This window comes from Rhinopithecus roxellana, chromosome 6, assembly GCF_007565055.1.
Source record: "Rhinopithecus roxellana isolate Shanxi Qingling chromosome 6, ASM756505v1, whole genome shotgun sequence".
In the NCBI taxonomy this organism is placed as follows: Eukaryota; Metazoa; Chordata; class Mammalia; order Primates; family Cercopithecidae; genus Rhinopithecus; species Rhinopithecus roxellana.
Window position 1 is genome coordinate 38,662,558 of NC_044554.1, and position 18,641 is coordinate 38,681,198.

Sequence of the window (18,641 nt, forward strand, 5' to 3'; positions counted from 1 at the left end):
AATATTTGTAACATATGCCTTTTACAATTCTGACTCCTTTGGTCAAAACCATTGCAAACTAAATAACTAAGTTCACACTTGATAAAGGAAAATGAGTACCCCTGATATTTGGCAAAACAGCCTATAAAATAGCAGTATCCATATGGCGAACTGAAGCATATATTCCCTTTTTCTTACAGTCCCACGTGTATTTCTTTGGAAAACAAAATATCAGCCAAATGGAATTAGAGGTACTTAGGGAGAATAGTATCATCTCAAAACAAGCACAACACTAGCAGTATTGACATCTTGATGTGGCAGAATTCTAGAGCAAGAGAATTAAAGGAACAATTCGCTGAGATTCTTTGGTAGGAGAATGCAGGATGTGCAAAATCTGGGTATCTCTCTCATTGGCTCTCTATTTGTTACCTATTCCTACATAGCAAAAACAAACTATGCCAGAACTTCAACAACAGTAATTTTTAAAATATATTTTGTGGTTTAAGAGTCCAAGCAAAGCTTAGCTAGGCAATTCTATTCCACATAATGTCGACTGGAGTCATCGATGCGTGCAGCTGGTGTTTTGACTTGACTGTAGAATCCAAGATGATTGGGACGACTGGAAGCCTGGGCTCAGCTGGGCCCCTCTCTGTCCCCACATAGCCCTTCCAGCAGGGAACTTGGGCTCCTTCCATGGCAGTTCAGATATCCAAAGAACCAAGACAAAAGCAACTGTGTAATTAAAGTTCAGGTTTCAAACTAGTGTTGTATCCACCATATGCTCTAAGCCTAAGTAGTCACAGAGCAGCTCAGATTCAAAGAGAGGGACTCTGATCATACCTCTGTATGGGAAGAGTGTCAAATAATTCTTGAGTTTCTTGAATCTGCCCTAACCCTGTAAGAGAGTTGCAAAAAATGTGTTTTCCTCAGTCTAGCAGCCAAGTTTGCACTTGAGAGACAGACTAGTGCCCAGGTAACTGGCAATGCTTAAAAGGAACAAGGAGAGGATGCTAGTGTTGTGCTTGGTTTTGAGATAATATTCTCCTCAAGTATCTCTAATTGTATGTGACTGATAAATTGCTTTCCAAATAAATATACAAAAGAGGAGCTCTCGAGGGACCTGAGTCAGAATCACACCCATCCCATATCAACTCACACTGAACACAGTGCAGAGCAAAAGGCCCAGGAGCAAGGTCTACCCTTCTACTCCTAGGTATGCAGGGCTGCTGGGAAAAAGAGAGGAAAGAGCTTGAGGATCCGACCTGCAGAGATGAGCTTACATTTGAGATTGCCTGCACCATGATGAATATGCATTAACTCAACAAATACAGGGTCTTATCCTTTATAATATAATTTAATACCATTTAATATAATAACAAAAAGTTTTCAAAAATATGAATCTACTCTAAGGCAAAAGAAAAGTCATTTCATCCATATATCTGGATTAGGCTATTATGAACAAGGATATAGAGTAGGGAAAAGAAAGTTAAAGATTGGTAAGTAATGAAGTAAAATGTTTATTTAAAAATTATAGATTTTCTGAATAGAAGACTCAACACTGCTGAACAGCTCATTATTAAACTAAAAATTAAAGCTCAGTAATTGCCTCAGAATGCAGCCAAATAGCAAAATGTTGGGAAATATGGAATAAAGATTCATAACAATCTGAAGAAAGTTCCAGAAAAAAAAAAAAAAAAGAGTAGAACGAATAAGGCAGATTCAGTACAATAAGGTATAATATATAATTACTTGTCATAGTGATTTAAAAGAGTAACAATTTCTGGATAGCACAAATTAAATGAAACTCATACCTACACAAGTTGTAGATAAACTTTACAATGTTGATTATAGAGTAACGTTCTTAAACTCCAACACTGAGAGAATTAATACGCTGGCTATGGAACAGGAGTCACACAGGCAAGGGAGCCTGGTGAACACCGTGGTCAACAGCATAGACTAAACCCAGTTGGCTGGGGTTGAGCCCAACTCCACCATTTCCTATCAGTATTCCACTGTGAAATTAACATTCTGTGCTCTGTTTTGCTTACCTGTAAAATTAGAAAAAGAACTACTGCCTTATTAGGCAGTTAGCACTATTAAATTATATAATATTTGTATAATTATTGGAACAGTTTCTGATACATGGGGTTAGTTCACTGTTACTGTTATTTTCTGATATTTACAGCAACACCATATGTAAGAGGATAATGAAGCAATATTGGAGAAGTGTTTGAGAAAATCAATGTTTAACCCAGAACAGCTGAATAATCATTTAAATTTGAAGATGAAATGAAGATGCTTCAGACATTTAAGGACTAAAAAATGTGTCAACTACCATTTCTCTTTGAAAGAACTACTGAAGATATATTTCATTAGAGAAAAATAATGAATCTCTGCAGAGCACTGGAGATGCACAAGTCAATGATGAGCAAAGAAATAAGTAAAAGTTATAGTTGCCCAAATGAGACAGAGTTGTTAAAATGAATATGTTATAATAACAATAAACTAAAATTCCTGATTTTATCATTAGGAAAGGTTGAAGATGGTAGTTATTGTAGGAGGATATAAAATAATATTAAGTTTTAAAATCTTATTCTGAAGCAAAAGAACTGAAATTTGGCTTAAAATCAGTACTTTCTAATACCTTAAAAGTGACTGAAATCTTCTTGTTAGAGTAAAAAACCTAAATAGTCCAAATACCATTACAGAACATTTCACCATTATAAAAGTACAAGGCTCAGTTTTGTAAGTGACATTTACCATCTGCACTTTAAAAGGCAGGTATGTCCACTGAAATTGTCCCCAACACACAGAAAACAATCTCTCGGTATGATATTAAGAGTCTAGCATAACTGCTATCAGATTCAAAACAAGACAACTTATGAAAGGAAAACTACAAGATAATATCACAAAAAGACAAATATGCTGAAAGTTATGAATGAATGACTATTTTATTTTTCTATATATTAAAAATAATGAACCAATGCGTTTTATATCAGTAAATAATTATGTTTTATTAATATAAAATAGATCACTGTAATTCAGTACATTAACAAATAAAATAAGAAGACAAAAGTCAGTGGTCATATAGTTGCATAAAATGTATTTGAAAATTTAAATAAACATTAATTAAAAAAAACTCTTGCCACTCAAGTGAATTTCTTTGATATTTTGAGAGCATTGACTAGAAAATTAGGAAACATAAAAGTTAATCATGAAATAGTAGATACAGTCATTATCAAAAAGGTAAAAACTAAGAATTAGGCTTTCTAAAATTAATTTTAATACCATATTCTATCCTTGTATTATAATTGAAGATAAAAAAAACCCTAAAATATAAAGAGGATATTATTTGTGCCAGTCCTAGACATATTAATAAAGGACAATAGTTTCCTTCCACTTGGAAGTTAAATGTGGCCAGGTTGTTTGCCTGTTGGTCATTAAAAAAATGTCAGTAGTAGCCAGGTGTGGTAGCTCATGTACATAATCCCTGGGCCAAGGCAGGAGGATTGCTTGAGCCCAGGAGTTCTATACCAGCCTGGGCAAAACACCAAGACCCCATCTCTTAAAAAAAAAAAAAAAAAAAAATACCAGTGAAAGTGACTTTTCTCACTTGTATGAATGGAAAAATTAAGAGGTCATGTGCAATTTGTCTTGTTCTCACATCTTGCATGTCAGCTGTGGATGCATGTATTGAGACTGTGTTTGAATAATCCTAATCTGAAGAAGCCTGAATTGAGGAGTCACAAAGAGAAGACACTACCCTGAAGGATTATATAGACTTGTAGAAATTTGGATGATAATAAATAAACTTCTGTTAACTGCAGAGAGCTTGGGGTGAGCTGTTAGTACAGCAAAATTTCACCTAACCTGACTAATATAAAGTGCCTAAAATTTGGAAGGAAAAGAAATTTAAATTACTTGAAACATTTATGATTATTTATAAAGAAAGAAAAAATGAAATAAGACATAAATAATTAGTGCAATGCATAGGAAGTAGGCACAAACATGGTAGGTATTAAACCAACTACATTAAAAAAAATTATTTTAATTATGAATGGTCTAAATAACACCATTAAGGAAAGAAGTTGCCTGAGTGGAAAACAAATGAACAAACAAACAAGACCCAATTACAGATTGTTCACAAGAAACACACTTTTCATATAAAGATGAAAAGAACAGGGATGGAGAAAATATGACATGTTAACATTAATTTTAAAAAGAGAGTAGGTACATTAATTTTAAACAGAGCAGACATCAGAACAAAGAAACTTATCAGGAATAAAGAGGGATTACATAATGATACATAATTACACAATGATTAAGGGGCCAATTATCTAAGAAGCTGTGCAAATTCTTGATGTGTATGCATCTAACCACACATAATCAAAATACATAAAGCAAAACCTGATACAGCTGAGAAAAAAAATAGACAAATGCTCTATTATAGACAGAGGTTTCAACATGTTTCTTTCAATAATTAACAGGAAAAGCAGGCAGAAAATCTACAAGAATGTAGTTGACTTGAACACCATCACTAATAAACTGAATAGAATTGACTTATATAGAATACTCCAACAAAAGCAAAATATACACTCTTAAGCTTGCGTGGAACGTTCACCAGAATCAACCACATTTTGGAGCACAAAACCAATTTTAACAAATTTAAAAGAATAGAAATAATCAAAGCATATTCTCAGATCACAAGAGAATGAAACTAGCAATTAATAACAGAAATATGGCTGACATATCTCCAAGTAATTGGAGATTAAACATATCTTACATAGCAAATAGCTGAACAAAAAGCATTTTTAGCTAAGTGAAAATAAACTACTTATAAAGTTTGTGGTATGCCATGAAAGCAGTAAATGAGGAAAACTTTTAGAGCATTGAATGCAAATAATAGAAAAGATGAAATACATAATATCAATAATCTAAATTTCTACTCTAGGAACTTGAAAAAGGGGAGCAGTTTAACCTTAAGAAAGCCTATGGCAAGAAATAACAAAATTATAGTAAAACTCAGTGACATTAAAGACAGGACATCAATAGAGAAATCCACAAACCAAAGGCTTATTCTTTGAAATGATTAATAAAATTGACAAATTTCTACCAAAAAAAATGTGGGAAGATAAAAATTACTAAAATCAGAAATTAAGTGAAGGGGGTTTTCATTACTACTCATCCAATGACATCATAAAATTAACAAAAACATTTTACACAAATTTGATAACAGATAAAATGGATCAATTTTTTGAAAGACATCAACTAATCAAATTTTTGTAAGAAACAACAAATAATCACAAAAGGTCTATAACTATTAAAAAAATTTAAAGAAGAAATAATACCAATTTTTTACACTTTCTTAGAGAATATAAAAAGCAGAGTACACATTTCCTAACTTATTCCATGAGGCTAGTATTATCCTAATAACAAATCCCAAAAAGATATTATAAGAAAGGAAAAATTCCGACCTCTATCTCTCATGAACTTGGATGTGAATATCCTCAACAAAATATTATCAAATCAAATAAAACAATGTATAAAATAATTATATATCACAACCACCTGGAATTTATTTCAGGCATGTTAGGCTGCATCAACTTTTAAAAATACTTACAATATACAGGCTAAAGCAGAAAAATCAAATAATATCAACTGATACAGAATAAGCATTTCACACAATCCAACAACCACTTATGATAAAACTCTCAGCACACTAGGAATAAAGGGGAACTGCCTCAATTTGATTAAAAAAATAAAATAAAACCTAAATCTACCTTCTTACTTCATAAGGAAAACTGGATTATTTTCCTCTGAGATTGGGAAGCAAGGCAAAAATGTCCCCTCTTATCATTCATATTCAACATGGTACTGGAAAAATTAGCTAAAGACAAGAAAATAAATGCAATGTATATATTTGAAAAAATGAGCATTTCTTTGTTTTTGGATAATATAATTGTCTATTTAGAAAATCTCAATTAAACAACATCTGAAACAAAAAGTGATTTATCAACATCTAAATTGTAAGGTTAATATTCAAAGGCAATTGCTTTGCTTTATACCAGCAATGAAAAATTTGAATTTGAAATTAAAAACACAATACCATTTACATTAGCATAAAAGAAAAAAATCTTAAAATAGTTTTAACTGCACAAAGATTCATATAAACATCATCTTAACCACAAAAGAAAAACCTGTAGTAGATGACAGAAACAGAAAAAGGAATCAAACCAAACTACCACAAAGCAATCATCAGATAACAAAAGAAGGCAGCAAGAGAGAAACAAAATAAATGGAAAACAGACAGAAGACAATTTTTTAAATGGCAATAGTAAGTTCTGATTTATCAATAATCACTTTAATATAAATAATTAAATTTTCCAATAAAAATACATAAAGTGACTGAGTGGATTTAAAAATGGGCAAACAAAAAGCATGATTTTTGTGTACAAGAGACTCAAGACAAAAGGAAACACCTAGACTAAATGTGAAGAGATAGAAAATGATATTTCATGCAAAAGGTAACCAAAAGAGACGAGAGAGCAGGAGTGGCTAAACTTATATGAGAAAAAAAATAAAATTTAAGTAAAAAACTATCTCTAGAGACTAAAAAGGACATTATGTAAGGATAAAAGTTCAAGTTAACAAGAAGATATAGCAGTTATAAATCTGTATGCCTCCAACATCAGACCACCTAAACATGTTAGAAATGTTTGACAGATCTGAATGGAGAAATTGACAATAATACAGTAACAGTAAGAAACTTTAATACCCCAATTCAATGAAGGATAAAATATCCACCAGAAAATCAGTAAGTGGACAACTGACTTGAACAACATTACAAACCAAATGAACCAAGCAGACATATACAGAAATGTCCAACCAACAGCAGCCAAATGCACATTCTTCTCTAGGGCACACAGAGCATTATCCATAATAGATTACATGTTAAAGTGAATATTAACAGATTTAAGAAGATTGAAATTATGTCAAGTATTTTCTCAGATCATAGTGCAATGAAACTAGAGAGCAATAACAGAAACAAAAAGGACAATTTATAAACACATAAAAATGAAATAACACCTTTTTGAATAACAACTGGGTAAAAGAGGAAATTGAAAGAAAATTTAAAAATACATCAATGCAAACAAAAATGAAAATACAACTTACTAAAACTTATGAGATGTGGTAAAAACAGTACCAAGAGAAAAATTTATAGTGTTAAAGGGCTGAATTTAGAAAGAAGTAAGATGTCAATTAAACAACCTAACTTAATAAATCAAGGAAGAAGAAAAAGAACAAAGTAAATCCAATGTTAGCAGAAGAAGGAAATAGTAACCATCAGAGCATGAATATATAAAACAGAGATTAGAAAACCTGAGGAAATAAATTAATGAAGCTGAGTTATTTTTCTCAAAAAGATAAACAAATTGACAAACCCCTAGCTAGACTAAGAAAAAAGAGAGGGAGCTTAAAATAAATACAATTATTAATGAAAGGAGAAACTTTACAGCAGATGATACAGAAATTAAAAGGATCATAAGGAGCTATTATGAACAATTATATGCCATCAAATGGAATAACCTAGAAGACATTGATAAATACCTTGAAATATATAACTTTCCAAGATTGAATCAAGAAGAAACAAAAAGCCTGAATAAACCAATAACAAAAGAAGGAAGGAGAAGGGAAGGGAAGGGAAGGGAAGAGGAGAAGGAAGAAAGAAGGAAGGAAGGATAGAAGAAAGGAAGGAAGGGAAGGAAAGGAAGGGAGGGAGGGAAGAAAGAAGGAAGAAATGGAAGGAAGGGAGGGAGGGAAGAAAGAGGGAAGGAAGGAAGGAAAGAAGGAAGGAAGGAGGGAAGGAACAAATGAACAAATGAATGAACTATGGCCCAATATCCCCGATCAACGTACATATAAAAACCCTCAATAAAATACTAGCAAATCATATTCAACAGTACATGAAAAGAATCACATATCATGATCAAGTGAGATTCATCCTGCGATATAAATATTGTTCAGTGTATGCAAACCAATTAATAAGATACACCACATTAACAGAATGAAAGTTAACAACCACATTATTCTCTCAATAGATGCAGAAAAAGCATGTGACAACTTTCAACATGATTTTATTATAAAAATTCTCAACAAGTTCAGTATATGTTACATGAAATAAGCCAGACACAGAAAGACATATACTACATGATCTCAATTATATGTGGAATCTAAAAAAGTGAAACTCATGGAAGTGGAAAGTAGATGGTAATTGCCAGGGGCTTATGTGAGAAAGAACTAGGGAGATGTTGATTAAAGGATACAAAATTTCAGGTAGACAGGAGGAATATGTCCAAGAGATCTTGGTGCTGTCCTCACAATAGTGAGTGAGTTTTCACAAGATCTGGTTGCTAAAAAGTGTGTGGTAACTCCCACTCCTCTTGCTCCTGCTCTCACAATGTATTGTGCCTTTTCCCCCTTCACCTTCCACCATGATTGGAAGCTTCCTTACACCTCATCAGAAGTAGATGGTGGTGCTGCACTTCCTGTACAGCTTGCAGAACCATGAGACAGTTAAACCTCCTTTCTTTTTGTAAGAGTAAAAGAAAGAGGAAGGAAACACAAAAAGCAGCCCAACAGTCAAAGACAGGTTTATTTTGGAGAATAAACCTGAGAGGGGCTTCTGGCCGATTTTGGTCAGGAGCACTCTCTCTTAGAGACTGAGGGTATTTATTGGACAGAGAGCTTATTACAAGCTTGGAATGTTTCTGTGTGGGGAGGAAATTTATGGCTGAAGTTGAAATGTCTCTGGTTGGAGGGGAGGTTTTTTGGTGCTGACATCTCTCTAGCCAGAGGGGAGATTATCTCAGGGCTGGCATGTCTCTGGTTGGGGAGGGGTTTGGAATGTTTCTGGTTGAAGATGTCATTTGTAGTTTATGGTCATGTTGACCTTGGCCATTAGGGTGATGCCCTTCGGATTCAGGTAGTTTTTGATCAAGATGAACTTTAGAATAGTGGTGCTTGTCCAAGATGGCAATGTTCCTGCTCTGTCACTTATAATTTATCCAGTGTCAGGTATTTCTTTATAGCAACCCAAAGACAGTGTAATACAGTACCACATTCATGTAAGAATTTCATAATAAGAAAAGCAATATATGTGAGTAGTGTGAGAACAACTATCCATTCAGTTTTGCTCTAAATATAATTGTCTTCTAAAAAAATAAGTCTATTAATTAAAACAATTAGTAGTGGTCAAAAGTCAAATCAGTCTTAGAGTGAGAATTACAAAAAAAAAAAAAATAGAAAGTATTCTAAATTGTGTAATTAGGAGAACACCTAATTTTGAATTGTGCCACCTAATTGAATACCTAATTATGAATTCTGAATTGTGCCATTAGAAGATCATTGTAAGTATATTTTAGGAAAAATGATGGTTTAAAAGTCAGAAAGAAAGTGAGCATTCCAGTAGCAGCAGGCCTGTAGCACACAGAATACATTTTCAAGGATAACATGGTGATCTAATTCATAATTTCCTTTTTCCCCAGTCTATTTACCAAACTAGACTGTAAACTTCCTGAAAGTAAGTGTTGTAATTTTTTGTGAAAGTCTCCAATAGAGTGATCTATTCATGTCACATATCAATAAATACTTTCCAACCCATAAAAATCATTAATAAACAATCCCACCATTTGTCATGGTGTTTGAAGGGACCAATATTCCTTCAAGTTCACTACTTTGAGGGGGTTTTTGAGCTTTCCATAAAATATTTTCATACATATATCAATTTCTTATTTTAAATTTGGTAGGACTGTCAGTAAAATGTATTCATATTACTGAAGCTGTCACTTTGCCTATTTCTTTTTTTAGCTAGAATTGTTCAGCTTTGAGAGAATGTGAAGATTCAGATCTCTATCTAAACAAGTTTAATTATATTTTGTTTAAAAATTTAGAAAACTTGTTTCAATGTTTTTTTTCTAAATCAGTTTTAAACTGTAAAAACAAGAATCTATAAGTAAGCAAAAACATTTCCAATGAAAATCCTTTGTGTGGGCATGCATGGATTTCTATTAACAGACAGGCCCATTTAGCTCAGGCCTCTATGATAGTGCATCAATGCACAGGTCAGTCACCTGTTACATAATATATATACATATGTGCATGTATTTGTGTGTGTGTATTTGTCTGAATACATGTTAATATTTAGAGAGATCCTATAAAATGACAGGCACTAATGCCATCCTTGCTAGCCCTATTGGTAGTATATATTCTTATTTAAAGTAGTTATGATGATTAGAGAAATAATAAGATAGTGTATACATCTGAGGGCTTCTGTGCCATATATGAATAAATCAATATTTGAGGCCTGGCATGAAATGAACATCCTGTGTGAATTCCTGGGAAAATTTTGTTTACACAGGCTCTACATCCTTGTTTGTCAAGTGGGAACAATTATTTTACCTACTTATGTGGCTAATGTGAGTATTATGTGTGACTGTGTACGAAGGAGTGAATACACAGCCTTACATATCAATAATTCAGTGATATAGTGTTTTTTTAAATATAATATTGTGAATATGTCTTTTTTGTTTCCCTGTACTCTCATCAAACAGGAGTAGGGTTGATAAGACAGAATTCTAGAGGGAATGCACTTTTCAGCAATCAGCATAAAAAGTAACTCCTCAGAGATAATTCAGATATCCAAATATATTTCTTTTCTCTCCCCAAGTATTAGGAGTAGAAAAACAGAAATCCCAAACACTATGAAACCATGTGGCTAATGTCAATTCTCACCAAACCACTTCAAATATAAGTCAGTGCATAAACAGCCACAAAGGAGAATTTAAGAAGTCTCAAACAAAATACTCTTTTCTGTTCTAATTCAGGGCAGCATTTATGATCATTAGTGCAGTGAGTCTATGATCTTGCTTAGTTCTTTGTCAAAGAATCATTAAAAGCATTAAAATTTCAAAGTATAAATGGTTCTATAACTTCCTAGTTCTTTGATCATATTTTTATCTTCTAATGTAGCATTTTAAAGCAAAATTTAATAATGGTGAAAGCCAGCTGACACTAATTATGCTTTCTAAATCATGAGCAGTCTTCTAACTTACTTCAGTGTCAATCAGGAGCCCAACTTAAGAACTGGTTTGTATTACCTATTCATAATAATGGTTGCACCCTCATGAAAAGACATTTTACTTTTGTATGCATACTTGTGTCACATAAATTTATGATAATGAAAAAGTAGGACAGATATTTTTAGAATTTTCAAAATCCTTAGCAAAATCAGTACAGATAGTTGTTTGACAAGTACATATTATCCATGCTGATTACCCAGCTGTTTTAAAGCACTTTAATACTCTGGTAAGCTTGATAAATATGTAAAAAAGAGACTACCATGTCTTACCCTAATTTCAGAATTTTTATAGATCTTCTATTTTTAAAAAATCATTCCTGTAGAGGATTTAAATTGAAATATCCCAACATATTGTGGATAATTGGAAATTACTTCACTTATAGCATTTTAAAATAATCTGCATAAGATTGATATCTTTAATATTTTAGATATTAACTTATGATCTGATTTTTTTAATTGACCAAAAATATATTTAGATAAACAATCTTATGCCAGGAGAAATGATAATAGGGAGGAGTTAGTGATATATAACTCAAAATCAATCATAGACTTAAATGTAACATGCAAAACTATAATACTTCCAGAAAAGAACACAAGAGAAAATCTACCTGAGTCTGGGTTTGGCAGCAAATTTTTGGACAGTCCCAAAAGCACAATCCATGAAAGATGAAACATCAACATAGTGGATTCATCATAATTAAAAACTTCTGCTCTGTGAAAGACATTATTTAAAGAATGAAAGTACAAGCCACAGACTGGGAGAATATATTTGCAAAATATGTATCTAAAAATTTTAAGAAGAAAAACAAACAAACTCATGAAAAAGTGGCACAAAGAGCTTAACATACTCCTCACCAAAGAAAATCAAGATAAAACTAAGCATAGGATGAGATCCTCAATATCATATGTCATTAGAAAATTGCACATCAAAGCACATCAAAATAAGTGAGATCTCACCACACACCTATTAGAACGCCTAAGAGCCCAAAGATTGACAACCTCAAATGCTGACAAGGGTGTGGAGCAATGGGAACTCTCTTGCTCTGCAGACAGGAATGCAAAACTCTCTTGCTCTTTAGTGCAACCACTAAAGAAAACAGTTTGACAGTTTCTGACAAAATTCAACATATTCTTACCATACGATTAAGAACATCACTCACAGGTTTTTACCCAAATGAGTTAAAGATGTATGTCCATGCAAAAAACATGCATACAAATATTTATAGTTGCTTTATTCATCATTTCCAAAAATGAAGCATCCAAGATGTCCAATAGGTGAATGGATAACCAAACTGTGGTATATCCATGCAATAGGATATTATTATTCAACAACAAAATAAGCTATCAAGCCATGAAAGACATGGAGGAACCTTAAATGCATGTTGCTATAGAAAGAAGCTAGTCTGAAAAAGTTACATACTGTATGTTTCCAACTATAAGACACTCTGCAGAGGCAATTAAAGTTCATCAGTGGTTGTCAGGGACTCTGGGGAGAGTAGGAAGGATGAATAGATGGAGCACTGGGCTCCTTAGGGCAGTGAAACTATTCTGTATGATACTGTAATGGTCAATACATGCATTTGTCAAAACTCAAAGAACTTTACAACACAGAGTGAATCTTCATGTAGCTTAGAAATATATAAATATAAGATCATCAGTTTTTACAATGTGCTACACTAGTACAAAGTGTTAATAACGGGATACTGTGGGGCAGAAAGAGGGTATGTGTGAACTCTCCATACCTCTGCTCAAATTATCTATAAACCCAAAACTGCTTTAAAAGTAAAATGCATAACTTTTTAAAAAATTAAAATGAAGAATTCAGGCCATGATGTGACTACTTAACTACCCGAAGTTTATGTAGCAAGTTGAAAGAAAACAACCTGTGTTCCTGTCTGTTCCATTAACCAATATTGCACAGCAAAGTGCCCAGGGCTAATTTTCGTATGCTAAGTCCAGAGAGTTCCATAGACCTTTGTCTTGCCGCTGGTCCTCAGTTGTTTCTGGTTCCCATCTCTCTCATCTTAGAATCAACCCCACGTTGTACTTTTATAATCTACTCATAATTCTGAAGAGTGAATCCCTGTTTGATAACAAGCCGAGCATATCAATTCTTTAAACTATCGAGTCCTTAAACTATCTTCACCAGTTTCTAGTGGACTAGAAGCACTTCCCAAGGGATATATATGTGGGCTCACTCACTTGACAATATAATTTATTTGCCTGCTTCAATTCCTGCATGTTGTTCCATGTATTGTTGGATGTAACATACTTGTTTCTATGTGTAACTCAACTATCTAGATTTCCAAGTTTCCTGAAAACGTGTAATGTATAAATGGTTAAAATTCATTCAATTTGATACATATTTCAGATGTAAAAAATTTCCCCCATTTCTCTCTCTCTCACACACACATACAGACACACCACATCTAATTGAGTTTTTCAAGGTAGTCAGTCAACACTTAACTGGGATTGTATTTATAGATTAATTTTCTGAGAATTTATATTTCAGAACGATCAGGGGAATAATTCCTCATCTATTCATTTTGACTCATTTTTATTATTGTAGTTGTAAAGTCTTCTCTGTGGAGTTTATGTATCTTCTTGGTGAATAACTTCCTAGAAACATTACAATTCTATTGCCTCTTTAAAGGTTATCTTACATTTCTGAATTAAAATTACCAGTATACATGAGTTTTCATAGTTAAACCAATGGAAACATTTTTTATCTCACTTATTAGTTCCTATTGCTATCTGCTGTTTCTGTTGGCTTTTTCAGTTAGCTAGATCCTATGTTACCTAAAAATAAAGGTAGTTCAACCTCTTTTCTTCCAGACTGTACCCACTTATTTGTTTCTCCTTATAAAACTTGCCAGGAATTGCGGCATTCAATTAAACAGATGAAATGATAGTGGATATTCTTGAATTTTTTCTTAATGTAAAGGAGATGTCTCAAATGGTTCCCTAATAAGCATATAATTATGGTTTTGTTATCTGCCTATCGATCTACCTATCAGCTATCAATCTATCATCTGTCTTCCTATTTGGGTCCTAAAAATTTCTGCAAAGCTGTGGAAGTTCTTTACCATTCCTAGTTTATTGAAATATTTTATAATTGGATGGCTGAATAATTTTTTTACCTGCATTGATAGAAAAAATTATATTTTCTTTATATTAATGTGATAAATTATATTTCTGATTTTAAAACATCTTGAAATTTCTGGGATAAATCTCAATTGATTATAATTGGTTGTATTTCATTTGTATTTATTTAGCTAATATTTTATTTATGCATTTTGTATCTATATTTGTGATTGTAATGATAATTATATTTGTTGTCATTACCTCTCTTTAGGGTACACTAGATTAAAAAATGAAATTAGAAATTATAGCTATTTTATATCTTGCATAAGACAAGAATTAATTTTTTAATTGGTAAGGTTCACCTAGAAAATCATCAGGGCCTGGGAACTCAGGGGACTTGGAGAGGTTGTTAATATTTTAATTTCTTTAATTAGTTTAAGTTCTATAGTTTTATGTCAAAGTTGACATTATATACATTTATAAATCCTATTTTAAATATTTATTAACACTATTTTACCTAGGTTTTCAAAATCATTAGCATTCCATTGTTGATAATATTTTCCTTGTTATTATTAATGCTCTTCTATGTCCATATTTTCTTTTTTAAATTCAGCTTGCATTTGTGTGCAACCTTCCTTTCTTCCTTCTTCCTTCTTCCTTCCTTCCTTCCTTCCTTCCTTCCTTCCTTCCTTCCTTCCTTCCTTCCTTCCTTCCTTCCTTCCTTCCTTCTTTCCATCCTTCCTTCCTTACTTCTTCCCTCCCTTTTTTTCCCCTCCTTCCTGTTTTTTTTTCTTCTTTGTATTTGTCATCAGTCTTCCTGGAGTTCTTTTTACTGCATTTCCACTGAAATAGCTAAAATTATTATATAATAGACTGACAGTATTAAATGCCAGTGAGTATGTGGAGCAACTCAAATCATATGCATTATTCCTGGGAAAGTAAAACAGCACATATGGAGGCCACAGCAACTCCATTTTGGATGCTAATTTGCCATACTAACTTCAGATTAACCCTAGTTCCAAACACCTGGAAGACTTCTACTTTATCCACTGTTCAGTGTAAGGGCACATAGTTATCACAAATCCTGCTCTTAAGCAAATTATAGGTTGTGTTGCATATAGCATTCTTTCGTTTCCTTGAAGTATCGACTTCAGTTGTCCTACCTATTTCTTCTGAAGCATGTATACCCTTTCCCTAAGGTATATAAGCTCTGGGTCTTGGGGTGACAGTGTGAAGATCTAGCTACCTTGTAACCACCCAAGACTACACTTCTGACCCTAAGTTCTCTAATGAACCATCTCTGCTGTCAAACTGGCTTTGTCTGCCTCGTTGTTTGATTTCTCTGCTCCTTCTGCATTTGGTGGTTGCTTTGCATATATAGCCCGTTCATGAAACAGCATATCTAGTTACTTAGAAAACACTTAGCTGTTTCTTGAATAGCTAAACATGTACTTCAAATTCAATGCAGCCATTCTACTCCTAAAATTTACCTAACAGAAAGGACATTTACTCATACAAATGTTCATACTAGCTTTACTTTTAGTAGTCTAAGACTGGAAACAACCCAAATGTCCATCAGCTGATAAATATATAAACATGACATGCTCTGTTTATACAATGAAATACTGCTTATTCATGAAAACCACAACTGCGCAGAACAAAAATAACCTATTAATACAAGCCACAATGCGGATAAGTCTCTAAGTCATTATGATGAGTAACGGAAGGCAAATAAAAATACATATTTATGTAATTCTATTTACATAGAACTCTAGAAAATGATACCAAATCTCTACTGGCAAAGAACAGATCACTGGTTGTCTGGGCTCAGTTAACTGGAATGATGGGCAGCAAAGGGGCATGAAATATTGTTTTGTGTGATGGAAGTGCTCTGTCTTCCTTCTAACAGTAGGTTAATTCATGTATACATTTGTTAAAACTTGAATAGTACACTCTAAATGGATGTGGTTTTTAATGTGTAAATCATATTTCATTAATACTGGTTTTAAAAATAAGTCCATTGTCTTCCAACTCCTATGTTGATATTGGGAAGCCCAATTTTAATATGGTTTTCTTCACTTTATTGAAAATCTATTCTTTCTTTAGGGTGACTTCATATTTTTCCTTTTTTGTTATTGTTAAAGTTCATTACCAATTACAGAGTATATGGTATTGTTTATACATCTATATCTATCTAGCTATCTAGTTGTGTATATATATATATATATATATATATATATAGCTCACACTTTAGCTTTTCATATAGCTTTTCAATCTGAATGGTTTCTCTTTAATGCAAGAAACTTTATCTTCATGATTTATTCAAATATTTTAACACTTCGATTTTTAAAAAATTTATTATGGGGGTTTTATTATTTGATGTTTGGCAACTTGACTTCTGTCACTTATATTTTCTATTTATTATTTGATGCTGTCTCTTAGAATAATTCTGCAATCTAATTCTCTGACACTGATCCATTCTTTAATTGTATTCATCCTGCTGTTTATCCATTCCTTATGTTTTTTTCTCACTTAATACATTTAATTCTACCAGTGGTATATTTATGTATCTCTCACTCTCTCTATATATATACATATATATTTAGATAGATACATGTTTCCCTCTACCTTCTTAAATATATTCAGTAGTTTTTTTTAGACAATTCAGTGTCTCTTCCAATAATCTTGTTTCAGATGTTTATGTAGTTTAGTTTGTTGTATTTCTTCTGTGGCAGCTGTATTGTTCAGATATTGAATGATTCTGGTGTGGTGCATGTTACCCTGTGGGATTGAGGAAGGGCTTTCAATTCTAAGTGAATCAGACACAGCCCCTTTCAGCATTCTGAGTATGTTTGAGAGAGAAGGAAGAGGATGAGTGCTAAGGAGGAGTTCCAGACAGCACAAATCACTGATGATCACTGTCAGTTGCTGCCAATCCTGCAATCATTTAATTTTCCATGAAGAAAGACATTGGTGAGAAAGGACTCTTTAGTTTTTATTCCACCCTCTGGCGGTTTGGAAGGAGTGGAGTAGAGGCATAAACGGTGAGGGTGTCTTCTGCTCCTGGAACATTTATCCTTCCCTCTCCTTCCAGCAGGATTCTGTGTCCTCCTTCCACACCAGCCCCCGAGGCAGGTGATATTGTCCCAAGGCTCAGCAGCACAGATGCTGGTGCAGAACAGAAAAATGGCCAACCATGTTATTTATTTATGTCTTTGCTTAATGGCTCCTAGAATGTTTGCCATGTAGGTAGGGGCTGTGTCTGATTTACTCAGAATTGAAACTTCAGTCATGGAATTAGTAGACATTAAATAATTATGTGTTTAACAAATTATAAAAAATCATGCAAATCTGGTTTCCTCTTAATGACTTTATTTAGCAGGCATTTTCTGAAACTACCACAATCCTAGAAAATCAACTCCAACGATATATCACTTATTCTCACAATGGTTTTGCAGGCCCACCTCTGAGCAGATAGAGAAACAAAGGCACAAGGTAGGTTTGGGCCAAGTCACAGCACATCCCTGACTGGTTTGCTCTGGTGTCACATGACGTGTGTCCTGGAGTGTGTGGAGGATAGCCTGGGGTCACTGGAGCCCTGCATACCCTCCATGGGTTTGCCTGGGCATTTCTGGTTCTAATGGTGGATGTCCAATTTTAAAACGGATTTTTTGACCAGGCATGGTGGCTCCTGCCTGTAATCCCAGCACTTTGGGAGGCCGAGGTGGGCGAATCACTAGGTCAAGAGTTCGAGACCACGCTGGCCAATATGGTGAAACCCCATCTCTACTGAAAAAAAAAAAAAAATACAAAAATTAGCTGGGCATGGTGGCATGCGCCTGTAGTCCCAGCTACTCAGGAGGCTGGGGCAGAAGAATCGCTTGAACCCAGGAGGTGGAGGTTGCAGTGAGCCAAGATCATGCCACTGCACTCCAGTCTGAGTGAGAGAGCAAGGCTCCATCTCAAAAAAAAAAAAAAAAAAAAAATTTAAATTGTTTTCCATCAATAAACTCAGGGGAACATCCATCATATTTGCTATCAATTATGATCTCCCCCATCTGGTTTTCAGCATAGTGCCAGTGTGTGCCCAAGAATGTAACTTTATAACTATTTGTGGAAAGTTGAGAGAAAGGTGCCAGGTAATGCCAGATTAACACAGAACAAATGTTACTCTTAAGATTTCTCCTGTTTTTCTTTTTTTTAATGATTTTACTTGGTGCTCATGACTCAAACATTCTAGAATATGATTTCAGAATCAAAACAAGTCCACCATACTCTGACCTGGGTCAAGTTTTAAGCACAGGCTAGTTTTTGGTAACTAACCTCTTTCCTTCCTTCCTTCCTTCTTTCCTTCCTTCCTTCCTTCCTTCCTTCCTTCCTTCCTTCCTTCCTTCCTTCCTTCTTTCCTTCCTTCCTTCCTTTCTTTTTTCTTCTTATTTTC